The sequence below is a fragment of the Felis catus genome, chromosome B3 (assembly GCF_018350175.1).
Source record: "Felis catus isolate Fca126 chromosome B3, F.catus_Fca126_mat1.0, whole genome shotgun sequence".
NCBI lineage: Eukaryota > Metazoa > Chordata > Mammalia > Carnivora > Felidae > Felis > Felis catus.
In genome coordinates this window covers 2,203,954-2,224,787 of record NC_058373.1, presented here as the reverse complement: position 1 = coordinate 2,224,787, position 20,834 = coordinate 2,203,954, and the positions used below count along the sequence as shown (strand labels likewise).

Below are 20,834 nucleotides of genomic sequence, written 5' to 3'. Positions count from 1 at the left end.
ATCAAAGCCTGCTGAGTGAGCATCGCTCTGCTCGAACCACCTCCAGGTCACTGCGGTCCCTCTGCAGACACGCACGCCCCGCACACACCCGAAAAAAACCGTTTCTCAGGCCCGTGCTGCAAGGTTGACAGAAAAACCTTTGCTATCAGCACCTAGAGCGGGAACAGCTCCCTGAGAGTCATCCCCATCCTGGGCTGGGGGTTGGGATCCAGAGCTGGCACTTTGCCACCACCAGGCCTATCTTGCTCGGAATAACCGAGTGACCGCCCGGGGCCGCGAAACTGCAGGACCCTCGGCTCGGCCGCCAGCAGCACGGGGGCCAGAACCCTGGCCTTCGTCCTCGCGGGACCCGCTGTGGCAACGATGAGAGACGGGGCCACGTAAACGCGGAACGCTTTGCGGAAATCAAAACGGTGTGATAAGTACAGAGCGCTGTCATGGAAAGACGTCTGCACCACGTTACCGAGGGAACAGATTGGTTACAAATTGCAGAGTGATCGGTAGGATCTATATGCTTGAAGGAAGATGCAATTCGGGGAGTCGAATTGAGGGTGTTTTCCTCTACGAACTTGCCAACGTCCGTGGTGATTTCCCCACAATGTAGGCAGTGGAAATAGCTTTGCATTCATACCATCTAGAGGATGATAGAAAAAAAAATTTTTAATCGAAAAGAATTTTTTTTTTTTCAGTTGAGTCACTGGCTTTAGAACTCCTAAGTAGATCTGGTGAAGTCGACAGCCAGATCGATCATTTCGGAAGTCACGGCTTTTGATCATAGGAATTCAGCCTTTGACAAAGGGATTTTTATTCGGTGTGGTAGGCGGGATATGGGCCGCTACGAAAAGGTCCGAGGCCCGTACCGGGAATCTCTGGGCAGGTATGTCGTATTAGGACATGAGGGGGGAGTTAAGGCTGCGGACGGAACAGACCTTGCTAATCAGCGGACGTTAAGATCAAGGGATCGTCCCAGATTATCCAGGTGGGCGCCAGGAAATCACAGGGGAGGTGGAAGAGGAGGTCCGAGCCCACGAAGTTGCATCCCCGGCTGTGATGACAGAGGAAGGGGCCACGAGCCACGGACACGGGTGGCCTCCGGAAGCTGGAGAAGGAAGGTGATGGGGCCTCCCCTCCCGTCTCCAGATGGAAACGCAGCCCCGCCCGCACTTTGGCCTCAGCTCCGGTGAGACGCTTTCGCACGCCTGACCCCAAGAAGGAAAGATCACGCTTCTGTGCTGTTTTAAGCCACTGTCTCTGTGGTGATTTCTTACAGCAGCAACGGGAGACCAACACGTTTGAGTTTGTTCTTATTTTGTGTGTTTCCTCGAGGCCAAAAGCTTGCCTTCGACCACAGGCAGCAAAGCCCAACATTTATCAAAGCACGACATTTATCCCGTCAACTCACAGGTCCGGGAAGAGCGTGTGATGATAAAAGAACGGTTGTCGTCCTATCCGAAGGGAGATGAAAGTCTCTGCCCAAGTGGGGGGAAGTCTGGGGCTCGAGGGCCGTGTGTTGGGGGCCTGGCAAGGAGCCCCCATTCTGTCCCTTGCTGGCTGACAGGAAGACGCCAGGGCAGGACGCACAGGGGACAAGACAGGACACACGTCCTGCCCGAGATGCCTGCCCGGTGGACACGTCCTCCCATGGAGGGAGTGTGGCTGCAAGTTCCCGGTGCTTGACAAGGTACCCAGGGCGGCCTGAGCGTGTCAGCTCAGCTGGGGAGCTCCGGACAGGTGGATGCGGAGGGAGGAGAGTGAGCTGCGTGGCCTTGAGAAGCACATACCCGGTGCCCCGCACAAGGAGAGGCTGGCAGGCTCCATCCGCGGAGAGGCGCCCCCCCCCACCTCGTGTCACTCAGCAACCCCGTGGGGGGACATCGGAAGTCACGGAGTAGGTCCCAGAGGGGACTGAGTGGCATCAGGGGTGAATCAGGAATGACTGAGCTCACTTTGCATTGGCGAAGTTAATATTCCATCACCTGCAGAAGTGAGGGGTTACGAGTAAATTCAGTTACAGAGAAACAGGAAAAGGCTGGATGTTGATACGTCACTTTTTTTTTTCTGTAAATAGCCTATCAGCTACATGTCAAGATGCGAACAGAAGTTATCTCTGGCCAGCGGGATTAGGAGCACTTTTTATTTCTTTCAGTCTGTATTTCCTGGTTTGCTTTTTTTCCCCCCTAAAAAGAACAAGTTTATTTCTTAGCAAAACCAGGGGGCGATATCCTTACAGGAAGCCCTATTTGTTGGCTGACTTCCTCAGCCAGTCCTCATGGCTCTAAGACGAACTTGGGGTCGGCTTTCTGCCCCGATGACCAGTTTTCATCTTCTTCTGTGTCCCCGGGGGCTCCGTGGAAAGCTCAAGAGGCTGCATAGGGAGCAGCCGGGGGCCGTGGCCTCTGAGGTTAACATTTCCAAAGTGTGCGGCAGGGGAGAAGCTAAGACCCCCACGGGGGGGCCCTGACCCTGGTCCCTGGCGGGGCGGGGGGGGGAGTCCGTCCACCACCAGCCCCACCGGGAAGCCCCCAAGCCTCCAGACTTCCTCACACGGCAACGTGTGCTCAGAAGGTGCCCGAGCCAGGAGAACGAGGGGGGCCACACGGCACAGTTTCAGTTAGAACCACAGATGGTGAGAGAGGAGAGGGGATGTCGGGGGTGGAGGGGGGGTGTCTCACATCTGGGGCGGGGCCTTCTCCGTGTCCTCGGTTCTTTCCATGTAGTCACCTCCCGTGAACAAAGTCGCCTCCTTGGCCCTGTTCCCTGCTATGGGGGCGACTGAGGGAGTCTCTGTTTGTCACACGACGTCTGGTCTACGGCCGTACCACCCTCAATGCACCTGACAAGGTCTGCAACAAAGAACGGGGGTCCCGTCTCTGACTTGTCAAACCACCCGGGGGGAGAGGTGACCTCGACCGCCCACATTCCGACCCTCTGTCCTCTCTCAGCCTCTGCCTCTGCTCCGGCCAGCAGAGCTGGGGTCGTAGGACGGGGAAATGTGTGACACTCCCACCTCTGTAGGCCCCCTGGGGTGTGCCTGCTTCAGAGGATTGGATCCCCTTCCTTGGCTGGTCCTGTGACCCCAGCCCCTCAGAGGTGTAGACACAGACTATAAAGGGGGCCCTACCCGGTCCTGAGCCAATCCTGCCCAGACGGCCAAGCGAGAGTGGCTGGTGAGCCCCCGGTGACGCTCACTGCGGTGGGCGCACTCGGGGCCTGCCCTGCCCCCTGGGAGCCCTGGGCCTCCTGCCCGCGGGTGTCGGTCCGGTCCGGAAAGCCTGCCTCCTGCTTCCGCAGACTGGCCTGTCCCCTCCCTGTGGGACCTGCCCTGAACACTCCCTCGGGTTCTCGCCCTCCGACTCGGACACCAGGCCATGCGGCCTGCCCTACTCCTCTCTTCCAACCCACATGCCACCTGCTTCCTGCATGGGCACCTTCCGGGGCCACGGCCCCATCACGACCAGCTCCTCAGCTCCCCGCGACACCGTCCGCTCCCACTGCTCCCTGGAGCCGGGTCCCCAGCAAGCTGGGACCACTTCTTCCCACTTCCCTCTCCCCTCCAAGTCCCCCACTGACTGTGTCAAATCCCGGGTGGCTCAGTCGGTCGAGCGTCCGACTTCATTCAGGTCATGATCTCGAGGTTTGTGGGTTCGAGCCCCACGTCGGGCTCTGCGCTGGGAGCCTGGAGCCTGCTTCGGATTCTGTGTCTCTCTCTCTGCCCCTCCCCTGCTCATGATCTCTCTCTGTGTGTGTCTCTCTCTCTCAAAAATAAATAAACATGAAAACAAAATTAAAAACAAATAAGGCACTGAGCCTTGCCTACCAGCCTCACCCCGACACCACAGACCTCCCGGGCTCTGCTTCTTGGCCCTCCAGCAGTGCCCCCAGGAGCACGTGGCCTGCTGTGTCCCCCCAGGAGCTCGGCATTCCCTCCGCCACGTCCTCACAGACGGTGCGGCCACGCTGCGTAGAGGGACATGGGACCGCCGGCACGACAGTGACCCCAAGGGAGCCTGGACTGGCTCGGTGAAAGCCAGCAAACTCTTTTTTCAGCCTAATGTGTAATTATTCACCTGAACGCCTTCATCCCCGGGGACGGTAACTGTGCCCAAGGATGAAACGTCCCTGTCAAGCAGCCCGTTCATTTCGAAATGTTCACTGGCTTTGAAATTTACTTTTGTACTCAGAAAATTCTAGAGACAGGCTAATATGCCACTTTAGGGCATTTATAGTTTTTGGACATCTATTTTAGGGACAAAATAAGCCTCCTGTACCGTTCAGAGAAGGACAAAACACCCAGTGATCCTCCAGCCTGGAGCTTTGGGGCTCCCAAATACCAAGGGCAAGTCCCGAAATCCTGTCAGGTCGTCTGCCGCAGCTCTGGAAACCACACAGCCCGCTTCACTGTTAACCACAGGACGTGATGGCCGACTCCCCATTCTACAGGTGTGGAAATGAAGGCCTCAGAGAGGCGGGCGGGGGGCCTGCTGGGGTCCCAGAGGTAGGACACGTTGGGGGGAACACACCCATGGTTCTTCGGTAAAGACCAAAAAAGTGCCTGTCCGGTTCTCAATCACGAACGAATGGGCAGAGGACTTGCTCCTGGGCCCCCAGATGGGAACCCACTGTAAGTCCAAGAGAACACGCCGGAGGGACGAGGGACGAGCTAAGCTGTGTGGCTTGCTAACTTCTAGGAGGACCAGATCCCCGTTTCTCAGACGTCTACACGGAACGTTAGCAGATAAAACGACGGTGGACGTGAAGTTGGTCTGGCTGAGGACCGGATGGCTAGGCTGCATCTCTGGCCCCAGCCACCCCCCCTTACCACTCCTCAGCAGCCCCCACCCCGAGGCCAGCCGAGCACGTCTGCAAACCTCTGTCCTAAAGCGCCCCTCTCATCCACGCGTGGGACTCCGAGGCGGGAGGGAAAATGACGCGTCCAAAGACGAACGATCACGGCGATGGCCAGGGTTCTAAAGACCACCCGTCCCGACCAGTCCTCTGTCCCCAGGATCCCTTTCTACCACCCTTGGTGACCACTCTGCCGCGCGCTAACATCAGAGAGGGAAGCCCAACGATGCCCCGGTCGGTCTGCTTTGTTCACGGTCTCCCCACGCAGGGACACATCCCGGGACGTCGCGGAGACAGGCAGGACCCCGCTTCGTCAAGCCTTCACACGCTCTGTGCTTTTGAAAGCACATCCCGAAGTATCTCCCCACCTCTTACGTTTTTAATTTATCCTGAAATATTTTCTGCGGGCCCAGAGGTATACAAGCTTTCCTTTATTCTGGAAGACATCTATTGTTTTAATGGAAAAGCCTTGCCGTGTGTGTGTGTGTGTGTGCGCACGCGCATGATACACATTATAATCATTTTATCATCTGTCCGTGGCCATCACTAAGTTGGCCATGTGTGAGCCCCCAGGAGCAACCCAGAAGCAAGCGTAGGTCACAGGGAAGAAAGTCACAATACTGTCTGGCACCAGGACGTCCGTGGAAGGTGACAGGGTCTTCCCCACCAGACCCCTGCACCGAGCCGGGCACAGCACGTACCCGCAGCCCTCTCTCCCCTTCTCCCGGGTCTGACCCGAGTCGTCTCCTGCAGGACAGGAACTGCGCTCGTGAGGCCATTCTCAGGACCCCTGAGCTCTGCCCCTGTGGTCCCACGTCACTCTTTTCCCCCAACCTCTTCCCGGCTCCAGACTGACCACTGATGGCCCGAACTCAGCGACCCTCGGAAATCAGGGCTTCCCCCCACCGGACGACACAGCTTGTCTTCTCTCTTTCCAGGTAGGAAGCATGCTTCCTCCGCTCTGGAGGGGGAGCCCTTGGATTCTAGACGCACTTGTCGGCCACAGTGATTGAGTCCATATGATGGCGGGATCGTCTACACCGGGCCCGGACCGCGCGAGATGGAGGGGTGATAGACAAGTAGTTGTAATGAACGATGGTGGTGGTGGTGACGGTGGTGACAGTTACTTAGTGCCGAGTATCCGCTCTGTGCCAATCACTCCTGACCCTCACCTGTCTTCATTAAGCCCACGTGGTCAGTACCACGTGGCAGAACGCGTCCCTCGAGGCTTGGCTATGTCCTCCAACTTGGACCGGAAGGCAGGGAAGGAACAGACAAGTTATCAGCAGGTACCGGTGGCCGCTCTCTGGCTGGCTGACCGACCGTGGAGGGGCGCCCAGGCCATCTGTTGTAGCACAGGGAGCCAGAAGGACAGTGACTCCAGTCCCAGCCCGTGCAGGGGCACGGGAAGCATAGGGGACCGCAGAGAGGGGACGGGCACAGGAATGACCCGGGAGCCTGAACCGGCACCAAAGCGGCACGGTAAGCCCCGGGCCCTCACGTCCTCACGCTCCCTTGCTAGGATGCGTAGGGAAGGAACCGCCACCCAGAGGATCCGGTCGGTTCAGCGCCTCAAGTCAGTTTAGTCCTAAAGGGAGAGAATCCTCCATGGGCCCAGCCAGGGACGCCCGGGGGAGGCAGAGGCTTGGCGGGAGCGCTGAGATGGAGTTTGGACAGAGAATGTCAAGCCGGGGACACAGGACGACTGTGTGAGTCCCCCCCTCTCCAAGGGCAACTTCTCGTACTTGCATGGATGCCAACCCGAAAGAGGCCACCGGTCCCCCCGGGCCAGGTCTCCTCTCCAAGGTGATTGGAGCCAAAGGCCAGAGCTCAGTTCTCAAGGAAGGCCCAAGAGTCGAGTCGTAAAGCCCAGGGCCCGCGTCCCCGACACCTGTGTCTCCTCCTTCTGTCCTTGGCCTCCGCGAGGACCCCACCTGCAGCTGACATTCATTCTGCCCTGCTGACGAACAGAGGACGGCCTCACATCTGGGCTCCTTGCCACGGCCCCCCGTTGCCATTCCCACCGCTGCCCACGTTTTCACGGCCCTTCCCCCGCACTCGCTTCTGGAAGGCCTGAGCCTCCACCTTGGGTCACCGGCCCCTGTTCCAGGCTGCTGCACCACAGGCAGAACTCCCCGCTCACCTAATAGGCAGATAGGGCCCAGAGAGGTCGCTACAGCCCTACATCATACCAGCAGAAGGCCTGAGACCACGCTGGTAACAGGTGTCACAGAGTCCAGGCTCAGATGCCCTCCAGGGTGTCCTCGTTTCTTGAACGCATCGAATCTCCATTCTATAATCAGAAAGGACAATTTTCACCTCTTCCCAAGATGCATTCAGCAGACAGCCACTGAACGGCAGCCGGGCTGCGTCCTCAGGAGTTTTCGAAGGGAGAATGACGGGGCAGGGAGGGGTCAGAGGCTGCCACGTTGTCGTGGAGTGGGGTTTAGGATACGTCTCTCCCTGGGAGATTTGGGAGCACAGAAGCAGGCACAGACCCCACACCGTCAGGTCAGAGGAGCCCTGGGCTCGTGCGTTGATCTGAAGGTCAGAAGAGCTGGAAGGCGGGCCTGTCTGAACCGAGGGACTGAGTGCACCGCGGAACGGGGCTGGAAACAGGATGCCTTCAGGAGGCACCAGTCGACACGTGGAGATCCTTTCTGAGACCCCCGGTGCCTTCCCTCCCGACACCATCACTGTGCTCCCCATCACCCAGCCGAGCACCCTCAACTAACCCCGACTCCTGCTTTTCCTTATTTCTACTTTTTTTTATTTCTAATTTTTTTAATGTGTATTCGTTTTTGAGAGATGGAGAAACAGAGCATGAGCGGGGGAGGAACAGAGCGAGAGAGGGAGGGAGATACGGAATCCAAAGCAGGCCCCGGGCTCCGAGCTGTCAGCGCAGAGCCCCACGCGGGGCTCGAACCCACGAACCGCGAGATGGTGACCTGAGCCGAAGTCGGACGCTTCACCGACGGAGCCCCCCGGGGTGCCCCACCTTAATTCTACTTTTAAGTCAAGTCTCGCCAGTGTGTGTTCTGAACAGCTCTCAGGCACAGTGACTTCTCTCGGTTCCCTTTGCCGCTTCCTGGTTGAGGCTCCCCTACCATGGGGCCAGGGTACCCCCGGAGTCTCCTGGCTTCCCTACCTCCCTCTGCCCCAAGTATATCCTCCCCCACAGACACAGAAACTCAGCCTTTACACCGTGTACGTAACACTCCTCCGAGAGTCCACATAAGCTACCCGATAAAACCCAAACCTATGAACCGGGGACGTAAGACCTCCGTTCTCGGGCCCCTGTGCCCCCTGCAGCCCCACTAGATACCCCTGCCCAGGCCCACTCCCCCGAGCATACTACTCCTCACCTCCAGGATGTTGCACGGCTCCCTCCCCTCCACGCCACCCAGTTTCTTTACCTCATCCTTTCACCCACCACCTGGGCATCACCTTTCTAAATCCCCCCTGGGAACCCCTGGTCCCCCCCCACCGCCGCCCCACCAGTGTGATCTGGGCCGCGTGAGACCCGCTGTGCACTCCCAATGCCGCACTCCCCGTGTCCTATAATCGTTGGCCTCCATATCCACCCACCCCACCGGGTTGTCAGTATGTTGAGGGCAAGAACGAGGCGTTCTTCCCCTCTGTGTCCCCGTACCTAACTCCGTGGCTGGCACACAGGGAGAACTCAGACTTCTCTGAGCGAATTAAATAGTGGGGCCAGTGGCTGAATGATTGGTGCTTCCAGTTGTGAAAATAGCGAGCGCAGGGGAGCAGCTGGAATGAGGGCGGTTTGCATGAGGGGGTTTGGAGCTTCCGGGGGAGCGCAGAGGGGAGAGGTGTCTGGTGGGCACGTGGACGCAGGGACTGGAGGTCAGGAGCGAGACGGGGGCTGGGGGACAGCCATCCGACCATCATCAGTGTACAGACGGCAGTCAAAGCCAAGGGCTCAGGTGGAAAATACCCTAGAAATTCCACCACAGGGGCGGGGGAGGCGTGGAATGGACGAGACACACAACAGCAAGGCAGGAAAGACACTGAAGAAAGAGATAGAAACATTTTAGAAGTTCCAGCACAGAAGCCAAGGGGAAGGGAGGGTCCATTCTGCATCTTACTTAATCTTCACTGGCTTTGGGTCCGAACAAACCAACCCCGGGAACCTCTGGCAAATTCACTTGGCCTCCCTTCTTTCCCGGAGGCCCCTGGAGTTGAACAGCTGCCATTTCTAGGGTGCTAAGGAGGGGACCTGGAGGGGGGGGGAGGGACGGCAGATGGACACAAACGGACTGAAGATCGGGTCAGCCATTCAAACGATTTCCCAAAACCTAGCGCTAACTTGTGCAGCCCACAGTCCATTTCCCATAAGTTGAAATCCCCGTTCAACTTGAGCGGAAATATAATCCATGTGTTCATGATTCATTTGCACTTTATGTAACCAAATGTTGGGCTGTCGCCGCTTGATGTCCAAGAGACCATGTGGAGACTCTTTGCAGCCAGAAGTCATGCGTTGCCAAGGGACGAGAAGGGGACGGGGTTTGGCCCGCTTCGTCCGTGATCGAAGGCCACCGGCAAGGGATGAATCGGTGTGGTGCGAAGGCGGAGACATCCAAGCCACCAGCTGTGACATCGGATCCACGTTCTGTGTCCCGGCCGCAGGCGTCTGATCTAAACAAGCCACATCAACGAGCAGGCAATGGCCAGAGACAGGTCTTCCTTATGTAACTATTTGGCTACTGTTGCACAGTTAGATCCTTCCCAGCTTTGACATTATAAATAAAGCTAGAACAAAAATCGTCACCCATCCAGTGTTGCCCACATCCCCTGCTTCCCTAGAGTGAGTTTCCAGAAATAGAATTACTGGGTCAAAGGGGATACACAGGTCGTTAAGTTGCGTATCAGAAGAACTACATCGGGGCGCCTGGGTGGCCTCAGTTGGTTAACTGGCCAACTCTTGATTTCAGCTCAGGTCATGATCTCATGGTTCGTGAGTTCGAGCCCCATGTCGGGCTCTGTGCTCACTGTGTGGAGCCTGCTTCAGATCCTGTCTCCCTCCTTCTGGCCCTCTCTCACTCGTCCATTCTCTCTCTCTCTCTCTCTCTCAAAAATAAATAGACATTTAAAAAATTGAAAAACTACATTAAATTCCTCTTTTAGCGGCAGTGAATGAACTTGTCTTTCTCACCATACCTTCCCAAGCACGATACACGATCAATGAAATAACTCCGGGAAATACAAGGAAGCTATTAAAAGTCGCCTTTTCAAAGACCATTTTACACAGGACAGGAGCTATTAATGACAGATACAAAACTGTGTCATTGAATACCAATTGTCTACAAGTATAAACTCAATTTTATTTGAATTAGGACATGGGTGAGATGTACTCTCTACCAGTCAGAATGGCAATTTTGGAGAGAAATTAATCCTCAAATCTCAGCACGTAACCCCACAGAAGTTTCTTCCTCATCCCCACAGAGTCTGATGTATGTCAGGCTCCTCTTCAAGGCAGCACGTAGGGCACCAGACCGTCCCTTTCCTGTGCCCCCACCATCACGACGTGTCCCCTCCAGAGCTCCATGACGGGGACGAGACAGCATGGGGGACCAGACAGGGGCCTTTCAGTGTCTCAGGTTGAAGTGATGCGTGTCATTTCTACTCGTGACTTACCGTCTACACCGCCCCGCCCCCCCAACCAGGCCCAACCTCAAGGCAGCTAGAAAGAGCACATGATATTCAGTGAGCACCCAATGTCCCTGTGTCGGGTCACCGACACCCCTTTCTGCCCTCTTTTCCCCACAAACAAAACACTCCAACTCCGTGGACGACAACCCCCGGTCCCATCCAACCTCAGCGCCCTGCTCAGGAGATCAGAATCTCCGGCCGATGCATCAGGTCGACTGTGGCTCCTCCTGGTCCAGAGGCCTATCTTTCTAGAACAAACATCAGCAGGCTTCTCCTTACAGGGCCAGAGAGTCAGTATGTCAGACTTGTGGGCCAAAAGGTCTCTGCTGCAGACACTCAGGCCTGTCCCACACACCCGGTACTCAGTGATGCTGCAGGGACACAGCAATATCCAGAAAGAGTCCCTTTCAGAGCAGAGAAAACTAGGAGACCCCCAGCAATCACTGGTCCACAGAAATTCTGAAATCCTACCGGGCGGCCACCGGGAAGCCTTCCAACCTGAGGACGGAGAATGTTCCGGGATTAGCCCTTCATTCTGCTTTGGGGAGGGCACTGCCTTATTCACTGCTCTCCAAGGACACATTCTGGAAGGTTCTTCCTCTTCCTCTGCTCCCTCGGCCTCATCCGAGGCGGGCTTTGGAAAGCACGTCCCCCACGGGGGCCGCAAAGACGCCCCAGCCTGCGCGCTGCCCGCGGACGGCGGGGGTCTCGGGGCAGCTAGAGAGTTAACGGTCTCCAAGAATCGCAGGCTTTTGTAAGGAAGGATCTTTCTTTCTGGCAGTACAACTCTGAAACTCAGTGGTAGTTTCAAGTCCAGGAACCACACCCAATGTTCTTTCAAGACTTGGTTCCCAGATCGGCCTTATTCCTTCATGCCCGGCCCCTAAGCCTCTTCCCTCCGTGCGAGAGTGGCTGCTTTAAGGCAATAGGGGTGGGGGGGGGGGGAAGAGTTTCAACAGGTGTTAGAGCCTCACCCTTAATCTGAGCTCCGCCCTGGTTCCGACTGGGCACCACCCAGGGCACCGCACCCTCAATCTGACATTTCCCTTTGGACCCTCAAGGTCTCGCCTCATCCAGTTTCTTACTTTATGGCCGAGAGGCAGTTAGTTTTTTCCAATTTCCTTCATTCCCTTGCATTGCTATGGGAAATCAGTCCCTTCGGGAGGCCACGTCTCCCCAGTCGCACCTTGTTAAGCGGCCAGGGACAACCGGCTGGGACTAGCGGACCCCGTCCCAACCCAACCTCCTCCCCTGAATCTGCGAGCCCATCGGGAGCCCAAGCGCCTTCCAGGTCACCGCAGGCGACCGGTCTCACCGGCATCTGACCACCGCGGGCCGGGGCCCCCGGTCTCCTCGCGTGTGGAGGGCCACGTGTTTCTGGATCTTGTTACAACAGCATCTCGGTTCCGCTACTGATTTCTTTCTTTCTTTCTTTCTTTCTTTCTTTCTTTCTTTCTAATGTTTATTTATTTTTGAGACAGAGAGACAGAGGGAGTGTGAGCGGGGGAGGGGCAGAGAGAGAGGGAGACACGGAATCCAAAGCACAGAGCCCGACACGGGCAAGGAGGGAAACCGCAGCCCACGCTTCTGGTCCCAGAGGACAATGGACGTGAGGGGAGACGGGCCACAAAAGGGGGGAGGGGGCCGATAGGTTGGTCTTGAGGTTTGAGGGAAGATGAGGAAAGTAATTTTGCCCGGTTCACGCGGGACTCCTCCCGCGTCTGGCCATCGGGAAGTCACCGTCCGCACGGCCCAGAGGGAACCGCATCACTGTGAACGGGACCTGCCTCCGGACTAGCGACATGGTCCTCGAGCTTAGTGGTAATGAGCTGTTTCCCATTCCCTTGTGCTACGCCACCCAGAAGTCCCAATGTCCTGGGGCGCCTGGGGGGCTCAGTCGGTCGAGCGGCCGACTTTGGCTCAGGTCACGATCTCACGATTCGTGGGTTCGAGCCCTGCGTCGGGCTCTGTGCTGATGGCTCAGAGTCTGGAGCCTGCTTCGGATTCTGTGTCTCCCTCTCTCTCTGCCCCTCCTCCACTCACACTCTGTCTCTGTCTCTCTCTCTCTCTCTGTCTCTCAAAAATAGATAAACATTAAAAAATATTTTTTTAATTAAAAAAAAAAGAAAGTTCCAATGTCTGGAAAAGGACAAGCAGAAGTTGGCTGGTAGCCTGTACCTGAAGACGCGAGGACAGCCACAGCTCTGTCGAGATCTGAGCTGACGCTGGGCCAGCCGGCAAGGACCGTGACGTCCTGACCAGGCCAGCAGAGACACCAGATCACTAATCACTGTGGCCTCACGCTCCCATCGCCCATATCCGCAGGATGTCGGCGGGGAGGGGGGCGTCACCCCTCATCGGTCGCCAGCCCAGGAGGACCAGGTCCCCGGGGTAGGGCTCAGCGACGATCTAACAGGGCAGCTCGCCGAGGCGAGGACATCCAGTCACACCCTCTTGGTCCCTGCTGTCAGGCACACCTGGGGAGCCCCCGTGCACCCCAGATGCCCTCGCGGGGGTAGGGAAAGACGGTGGGGGCAAACCAGAGATCAACAATTTTACCAAAGGGGACTATCTGAATCGTTGCGTTAGAATAAGAATCCAGGGTTGGAGGCCAACTGACAAGCCCCTTCCTTGCCAGCCCTTTACGGGAAGGTAGGACTTGGTGAAGAAAATCACAGAAGCTGCAAAGTTCTCCAAACGGTACCACCGAGGCACCGCTCTCGGAATCCCCGTGGCCAGGAGCCCACGTTAAAGGTAGGCATCGCAGCCGGTGGTCCGAAGGGAGCACAGAGCGAGGGGGCTGTGGGAGGAGTCACTCGTGGGGAGCAAGCGTTCACTGTTCTGTCTGGTGCACGTGCGTGGGGCCAGCACCAAGTGCAAGTCCGAAAGGAACACGCCGGCCAGGGTCCATCTGCCTGACTCTTGTGTCCCCAACGCCTGGGCCACAGCCAGGGCCTCGATGAACGAGTGAGTGAGTCAATGAACAAGCCTCAAAATGAAACCATTTCGTTGAAACAACCGTTTTGTCCCCAACTTTTCTTTTCTTTTCTTTTAAATATTTATTTTGAGAGAGCGTGCAAGCAGGAGAGAGGAGAGAAACGGAGAGAGAGAGAGAGAGAGAGAGAGAATCCCAAGCAGGAGGAGGCTCCAAGCTCCAAGCTGTCAGCACAGAGCCTGATGCGGGGCTCAAACCCATGAAACGTGGGATCATGACCTGAGCTCAAGTGGGACGCTTAACCGACGGAGCCACCCAGGCGCCCACACTTCATTTTAAAGTGCCCTCCCCCGGTCCACGTTGACTTCTGCGGACAAGGGACACACAGCCCCGCCGTCCCGGACTCAAGGCTACTGGCCCAGCCCCGAGCCCCCGTTTCCCCTGAGTATGATAATCCACAAACACCGAAGAGGAGGCGGGGGGCTGGCCCCGGCCCTCAACACCAGCCTCAGTTACAGATTCCTCCGAGGTCCTGGTGCAAGTGTCCCGCTCAGTGGGCACACCCCAGGGAGCCCTCCTGGCCCCAGATGGCGCCTGGCCAAACCCGAAGGCCTCGTTCAGCCACTCAGCAAACACGTGCTGAGCCTCAGCTAAATACCGGGCACGGGGATGCTCTCCAGGGACACCGCCGTGATGGCTCATGGTGTCCCCTTGCTAGACCAGAGAGTTACCCTGGAGTCCTGGATTGGGTGCCAGGCAGGGGAGGGGCCCCTGGGGAGGGGGCACTGAGGAGAAAGCACCGCCTGCTTTGAGGGTAACGAGAGACAGCCACCCTGGGATAGGCCTACACTCCCAGAGTCCGAGGGACTCGAAGCATCCACGGCGGCCTGCGGGCCAGATGGAAACCACGCACGAAAACGGGGTGTGGGGTCACTTCGGCGGGGGTCCCAGAAGAGCACGCAGACCTCGGCAGGCAGAGCCCAGAAGAAAGGGGGGCTGATCGGGGGCTGAGAGTGAGCCTCGGTGGGAGGAGGGACACGTTTCCTTCAGCAGCAGCATCCCGGTGAGTCCCCGGGAGTGGGGGGGGTCCCCCAAAGGTCTCAGCAGAAACCCCAAGGCAGACGGATCCAAGGCGGAGAACCCGGGAGCTGTCTCCCTGCAGTGGCTCTCAGGGAGGGACTGTCCCTCGATAAGGAGGAGGAGAGGACCCCCCCAGGGCATCCCGCCAGCAGAGAGTGGGCAGGGATTGGGTGTGACAAGGGAAAGTAACACTGTGCCCGCCCGACTGAGTCTGCGTTCGAGTGGTCAGCGGTCGAAGGCCACTTTCCCCGCCCAAGAGAGCCTCGGAGTCTTCCCCCAGGGGACAGGAGGGAGGTAGCCCGCAGGACAGGATGAAGGGAAGGAGGAAGCCCCATCCCGGGGCTTGGGCTACGTGTGAAAGCAGAGGAGAGGCAGGTACGAGGGGCAAAGGAGAGGAAGACAGAGGCAAAGCCAGGCAGACAGGAGCGTACGTCCTGTAAGGGGGTGGGGGGGGCAGGAGACCGTGAATGGGGGGATCTGACCACAGGCCAACACCCCAACTACCCGATGGGCCTTTCCCCTCGCGGCACGGGCTGTCCCGTCCTGCCCACCGTCCCTGTGTGTCCCCACCACGAGCACCCTAGGCTCCTCCCCACCTGCTGCACGCGGGGCCAGGAAAGCCGGGAAGCCGATGCCCGGAGCAGCTGCCCTCAGTCGGTGGCAGGTGGGCGTGCGGGACCGTGCTCGCCCCCGAGGCGGGTCCCTGAGGCTCCCCCCGTCTCCCAGGTCCCTCAGTGGGAGGGAGTCCCGGTCGCCCTCCGTGTCCATCACCTGCTGACTCAGAGGCACTCGACCGACTTTCCGCTCCCCCTGCTTCCCAGCCCCGCGGATGCACGCACGTCAGATAAATGCTCACGCTCACATCTTTGTCGCAGGCTCTGCTTCCTGAGGAACCCACATTCGGGCACGCCCCGCGCCCACGCCTGTCCTAGGAGTAGGGGTGGGGGGCTCCGCGGCCCCTCCCGCCCACCCCAGCCACCCCTGTCCTCTGTCGAACGTCCCTGACACGTAGCCTCGTCCCTTCTGGGGAAGAGGGGAAGGATACGGAGCCAAGAGGGCTGTCCCGCCTCCCTCCCAGTGCTCCCCCCCAGCTCAGGGGATCCCCCCAGCCCCCCAGCAAGCCGGGCAGCGTCCTGGTGTGGCTGCTCCCCGGCCCTGGGGCTTCAGCTCAAGGGTGGTGACGCTTCCTGCCCGTCTGCTCGGGAGCACATTCAGGAGACATGAGCAGATGCTCGGCCCGTGTTCAACCCTGCTCACGTCAGCCAACAATAACACAGCGCAGAGACGTTGCAGGGAGGGGAGAAGGGAGGAGGCTCCTGCCCAGCAGCTGGGGACAGCTTCAGGACACTCCGTGCCCACTCCCTCTGGGGGAGGGAGTGCCCGCCGTAAGGTGGGGCCGGGAGCACCCGGGGCCAGCGTTCTGGGCTGGAGCCCTGGCTCGGTCAGCCTGCTGCTCTCGGCTCCCAGACGGAGCCCGCAACCCCAGTGCCGGGCCCCCCGAAGGCCCTACGGGGCCTGGAGGGGCTGCAGGAACTGGGGGTCTTTTCAGAAAGTCACTGGGACCCAAGTGACTGGCCCCCTCACGGATACAGGGGGCCACCTCTAACGCCCGCTCCACTGGATCGGACACACTCCCAGTCTTGCTGGGCACAGAGCTCTAGAAAGTCCCTGCCCGCCCCCCCCCCCCCCCCCCCCACCGCCACAGGGCTGGTGCCCAAGACGAAGCCCACCCGGCATCCGGTGTGCAGGTGCAACAGGTGACCGAGCTCCCGGGGCTGGGCCTTCTCAGAGGGCGGCTGCCCGTGGTCCCACCACGGGCTCCCGGCGCCTTCCAGTCCTCCTCCGTGACCCCTGCCACTGCACCCCGCTGCCCGGGACTGGACAGCTACAGAGCCGAGAGGTTCCCCTCACGGCCTCCCCCCTACTCATGCCGCCGCGCCCCACAGGCTCGGTTCTCCTGCCCCCTCGCCCACAGCACGTCTAAAGCAGGTCTGAACGTAGAACTTAGACGCACAGCCATGGTCGCTCCCCACGTACACCGTGGTCTGTACGGATCGATTTCCAATCTTCCAGGTTTGCGTGGAGCCAACAAAACCGCACGGAGCGCTTCCTGCCTGGGAGGCCGTCCAGCTTCCTGGTTACGTGCTCTGGTCCTGGGTCTGGGGCCCCCTGCTCAGCTGCTGGACGTTGAGTCAACCGTTGCATGTCTCCATTCCCCCCTCTGTCAAGTGCTCATGACGGGGCCCGTCTCAGGGGCTGTGTGTGGGAAACTGAGCGGCTGATACGCGAGAACGTGCTTGGAGGGGCGCCTGGGGGCTCAGCTTGGGTTCAGTTCACGTCACGATCTCACCGCTCGTGGGTTCCAGTCCCGCGTTGGCTCTGTGCTGACAGCATGGAGCCTGCTTGGGATTCTCTCTCTCCCTCTCTCTCTCTCTCTGCCCCTGCCCTGCTCTCTGTCTCTCAAAATAAATAAATAAACTCTTTAGAAAATGAGGCATGTGCCCACGCAACTTCTGTCTGAAGAGCTCACAGCCGCATGGGAGACACGAACTAGTCAGTAGCAACGCCAGACGGCGCACGAGACGGCGGAGATGCCCACGGGATGCCCAGGGCGCGGTGGTCAGTGTCGTTGTTACAGGCGGAATGCGGCCCCGAGCCTGGGCGCCTGGCACGCACCGGGTCACCTGAGGTGCACGGCAGGCCCCGGGGACGGCTGATGGGGGGCCCTTCTTTACCCCAGGAGCAGGCAGAGGCTCATGCTGACTTCCAAGGCCACCCGGGCGGGTGGTGACCAGGGTCCACATGGAGCTGACAGCCCCGGAGCCGGGCCCAGAACCACTCCCGCTCCTGGCTTTCCCACGTGCATGTAACCTGGGGGGCGGCTCAGAGAGGAAGTCCAGAGGCCCCAGAACTGGGCGAGGCTGAGAAGTAGCAGCCAGGCCTTGGGTCGGCTCCCGCGTCAGGCTGCCGTCACTCAGGGCCGTATCCGGAGTCCGCGGGCCTGGAGAGAACTCCAGACTTCAGACTTCAGAGGGAATGTCTGCCCGGTGTCCTGGAGGGGCTGGCTGGGCTTGGCCCTGGGTTGGGGGGGGGGGGGGGGGGTTGCAGGTGCCCGGGACGCCGCGGGGGAGGAAATGAACGGATACCCCGGCCACGGCCACGGGGCTTTTACGCTTTTTCCTCTCTTAAAATTACACGTTTAAAACTGGAATCTCCCTGGTGTTTCGAGATGAGGCTCGGGGTTGAGCAACGGCCCGGCCTTGACTTGTTTGCGGTTTCCACATTGACACCTGGTGGCCATTCCGGAGAACTGCAGGCGGGGACGGGGGCTTTTCCAGGAAACCCACCCCCAGCCTCCTCCAGTGGGGGGGAGGGTAATCCCTGTTACCTCCACTCCAGGGGCAGGGGCAGGGGCGGGGTGAGACTGACCAGCCCAGACCTGTCCTCAGTCACAGCACCCAGCCCTCGTCCTCCCCGCGGCCCGGGGCGCGTCCCTTCTCTGCTCTGGGCCCCCTCCCTCCCCCGTCAGAGGTCCAGGCGAGGCCGAACCAGCTGGGACCGCTGAGGCCACTGTCGCTCACTGCCTTCCGGTCGGAGGGAGACGAGTCGGCACCCCAGCCTTCAGAGGAACACAGTCTGCGGTGCTTGGCGGACCCTCGCGGGGTTTCTTCCATGAGCGCCAGGTCAAGCCCCGGGCCTGCTGTTTCTGCCGGGGTGTCTGTGCGTCCCCTTGAAGGACACTTTGCGTAGCGGGCAGCCGCCTCGCCTTTCCTACCACATGGTGTCCCCTCAGGAACCCCACTAATGCAGCCAGGCTCTCCTCACGCGAACTGAGTTAATGCTGAATTATTACCGCGTCTACGATGACGCTAAATGGTTATTCTTACCAATAAAGCGGCCACGTCCCTCTGCTAAACCCGTTAGAGGGCCGGCTCTGCCCTCCCCACGTTCGGGCCTTTGGAGACTCTCGGGATTGTGACTACAGACTCAGAAATCCCCTGGTCTTTGGTCTCCCCGCACCGCTCCCTCTGGGTCAGACTTCCTTTCTCGTCCGTCCCTCTCCTGCCCAGAGTCTCGCAGCGACCCCTCACCGCCCGCCGAGGGAAACGCAAACTTGCACACCCTGCCTGTCCTTGTCCCTGTCTTCTGTCCCTCTGCCCCTCTCTGGCTCCGCGTCCCAGCCACAGGCGGCCGCCGTCAGCTTGCCAAACACAGCCCGCGTTTCCCCAGGGCAGGCGCTCCGGCCGACGCAGGGCCAGCTCGGCACCGGGTGTGGGGTGCGAGCGGGAAGGAAGTGGGGTCCGGTCCCAGGTTGGAACCGAGCGGGGTGATGGAGACAAAATCACTTCCTGGCTTGGACGCCCCCCCTGACTCCCACACGAAGGACGAGGGGAGATGGGGGAGGCTCGCGCACACACGCACACACACGCACACACACACACACTCACGCGTGCGGAGCACCTGCTCTCTCGTAACCAGGCTGGTCCAGAGCTGCCATTACTCTCCTCGTGTCACAGGGGATACACCGATTCCCCGAAAGGTGGCAAGTGGCCGGTCCCAGCCCCGGGGCTTGCTGGACTTCTCCGTGCTCCCCGTGCCAGGAAGTCAAAGGTACTACTCAGTCCTGAAGTTGTATTTGCTACCAATTACTAAGCTCGGTTCCCGCGGGGCCGACCCCCAGCAGAGGACCGCACTGCGGCTGGGATGCGTCTACATCCACGGAAAACCCGCCTCCACTCGGGGTCACACACCCCAGGCACCTCTCCTGCCCGCCCTCCTGTGCTCTGAATCTCGGGGATGGGCCCCTGTCCAAACCTGGGCTCTGCCTTCTCGTCCTCTCTTGGCCTTAATCCACCCAAGTATGGAGTCCTCTCTCTCTCACTCTCTCTCTCTCTCCTTCTCTCTCTCCCTCCCTCCTCCACCCTGGACATCTCTCTCACCCGTCCTCCCTCCCCAGGCCTCCTGACACCTGCCTTAGTTCAGAGCCTCATCTCTCCCCCCCAGGACCCCTCTCCCTCCTTGCTGCTTCCATAATCTTTCTAAAGCAAAATCATGCCACTTTCCTCCTCAAAACTCTTTCAAAAGCGGACCATCGCTGTTGAGCTGCAATTCGACTTCAACAATTTGACACGCGCAGCCACCAGTGATACTCAAAATAGTTAACGACCTGCCCCGTTTTCCCTGAAAATCACGGGGCACCAAGCAAACAAAACAGACTCCAGCCACAGTGTCCTGAAGGCCCCTTGCTGGGCCAGACGAGAACCCTTCCTTCAGTTGAGGGGGGAGTGTAGTGAAGTGCAGGGGTCCCCTCCCCCCGCCAGGGAGACGCCGGGGTTGCCGGGGGCACCTGTTAAGCATCAGCTCCATACGCGGCCCGGCCCGCAGGAGCCACCTCTTGCCAAGTCCCTGCCTCTCAGCAAAGCGACAAAAGCTGCAACCCAGGGACACGGAATGCCACCCTCCCCCACCCCCGGCCCTGGAATGCTCCATGTCCTTTCCAGCTCAGATGTCATCTGGTCCCCGGGCGCCAGTGACCTCCCTGCTCTTCCAGGGCTGGCCGGGCCGGAGTGCTCTGGGCAGAGGCTGGTCTCCTGCCTCCCTCGCTGCAGGATCTTGTCCTGTTTTCACTGTGTCCACCGCCCCAACAACAGAGGCGGCACACCGGGTGTGGCCCACAACCACTGAGCCAGCGAGCGGTGGGGCTGGGGGAGCCTGGGGGCCAAGACTCAGGGCAACGACGCTAAGCAGCAGCCGTGAACCCGCGGCTCGTCCCGTGTAAAACCCCCACGTAGGCACCAAGCACACAGCCACTTCTCCACCTGCTACTGTGAACCTGCACAGGAAGTTCTGAGTTACACACACACACACACACACACACACACACACACAATTTGTGCTTCAAAATTTTACACATGCCTATTAAACTCCTAGGTACACTTTTTAATTTTGTTAACATTTATTCATTTTTGAAAGAAAGAGACAGAGCATGAGCAGAGGAGGGGCCGAGAGATGGAGAGACACAGAATCGGAAGCAGGCTCCAGGCTCCGAGCTGTCAGCACAGGGCCCGACGCGGGGCTCGAACCCACGGACCGAGAGATCCTGACCTGAGCCGAAGTCGGACGCTCAACCGACTGAGCCACCCAGGCGCCCCTAAACTCTTACGTACGTTTAAAAACTAACATTTTGAACATTAGAAAACACAGGTTAATGCACTTTAAAGAGTAAGAAAATGATAGGCATAGAAGTTCTAAGCTTTTCTTTCCACATCTCAATGGGCCGCCTTGTGTGTCCCACACTGGA

At 59.0% G+C, this 20,834-nt stretch overlaps 1 protein-coding gene across 3 annotated transcripts in view; it reads right to left on the bottom strand.

Annotated features, from left to right (window-relative positions):
* Nucleotides 1-5,260: 5,260 nt before the first annotated feature.
* Nucleotides 5,261-20,834, bottom strand: part of CFAP161 (cilia and flagella associated protein 161) — a 31,942-nt gene continuing 16,368 nt past the window's right edge. Inside the window, exons 10-11 of one of the 3 annotated variants that reach the window (XR_006598779.1) lie at nt 6,989-7,138; nt 5,261-6,802 (exon numbers count right to left, since the gene is read on the bottom strand). The gene's annotated coding sequence lies outside the window, so the exon portion shown is untranslated. Of the gene's footprint in view, nt 7,139-20,834 lie in introns of all 3 variants that reach the window. The other 2 variants (XR_006598778.1, XM_045058722.1) reach the window with 2 other exon arrangements.